Source organism: Etheostoma cragini, chromosome 16 (genome assembly GCF_013103735.1).
Source record: "Etheostoma cragini isolate CJK2018 chromosome 16, CSU_Ecrag_1.0, whole genome shotgun sequence".
NCBI classification, from domain to species: Eukaryota; Metazoa; Chordata; class Actinopteri; order Perciformes; family Percidae; genus Etheostoma; species Etheostoma cragini.
In genome coordinates this window covers 24,273,713-24,274,882 of record NC_048422.1, presented here as the reverse complement: position 1 = coordinate 24,274,882, position 1,170 = coordinate 24,273,713, and the positions used below count along the sequence as shown (strand labels likewise).

Below are 1,170 nucleotides of genomic sequence, written 5' to 3'. Positions count from 1 at the left end.
TTATGTATAATCCAGATGTTTTCTCTAAATGGGTTTTTCTCAGACTGAGCCAAAAATCTCCACTTCAGCAGCACTTCCATGCACCCAACTTTCAGGTGTTTTTATGGCTGTTGCCACCATATTGTGATTGATGCAGTGATAAAAGGAGATCTCCAACATCCTGTCTGGAAAAACCTTTGACTCTAATATGTCAACAACATAAAAGAAGAATTTAGAACCTTTACAATGTTCAGATGTCTCTTCTGGAAATGTCTGTCTCTGTCTCTGTGTGTCTCTGTCTGTATGTCTCCCTTTGTGTCTCTGTCTCTGTCTGTCTCTGTGTGTCTCTGCAGATCAACCCCTCCCAGCACAGCTGTGAACCTGCAGACACACCTGTCCGACCATATATGGACTTCCCTCTGCAGGTAAAATAACAGATCTCAACTGAGCTCATTGAGAGCTTGTTGATAAAAGCCAAAAAAATAAGAAAAACCAACACAAAACGTGTAAAAACATGAAAAATAGAATGACAACAATCAGCTGTCAGCAACAAACATGGAGACTAAATAAGACGAAGAGTTAAAACTCAGAATTTTACCCTTAAATGACTTCTGTCTGTTTCACTTTACACAACTCAGCAGAGGCTACAGAAGTTTCAAACCAATAAAACGCTAGTCCAGCATAGAGGGGCTGAGTGAACGTGGTCTGGACTCTGTGGAGGAGAGTCATGGTTTCTGAGACGCTGTAGAAGGACAGAATACCTGCACTGTGATCCAGGTACACTCCTACTCTGGAGGCCCCAGGACCTGAGACGGGGGTTTTGACATTGTTGGACCAAACTGTATAACTGTTGTTGTCACAATCTAACGCCCAAGATTTGTCATTTCGTCCAAATACACATTCATTTGACCCCCCCACTCTCCTGATGTTCTTGTATGCGACTGCTACATAAACTCCTCTCTCTCTCCTCTCCACCTCCCAGTAACAACGTCCAGTCAGACTCTCTCTACTCAGGACCTGAGGCCACCAAATGAATCTGTCTGGGTGACTAGAATAAGACTGTCGTTCCCACATTAATTTTGCTTTCCTGTTCCCCTTAGATAATAACAACCATGTGTTTGCTGTGTTTGGATCCAGTGTGATTTCACGTGAATATTGTAAGAATCCAGCTCTGGTCTTGGGCTCTGGTTG

The 1,170-nt window shown here is 43.1% G+C and overlaps 1 long non-coding RNA gene across 2 annotated transcripts in view; it reads right to left on the bottom strand.

Annotated features, from left to right (window-relative positions):
- Positions 1-1,164, bottom strand: part of LOC117958993 — a 20,893-nt gene extending 19,729 nt beyond the window's left edge. The window contains exons 1-2 of one of the 2 annotated variants that reach the window (XR_004659844.1): positions 641-1,164; positions 85-88 (exon numbers count right to left, since the gene is read on the bottom strand). This is a non-coding gene — a long non-coding RNA (uncharacterized LOC117958993). The remainder of the gene's footprint in view (positions 1-84; positions 89-640) is intronic. The other variant, XR_004659843.1, reaches the window with a different exon arrangement.
- Positions 1,165-1,170: the final 6 nt, after the last annotated feature.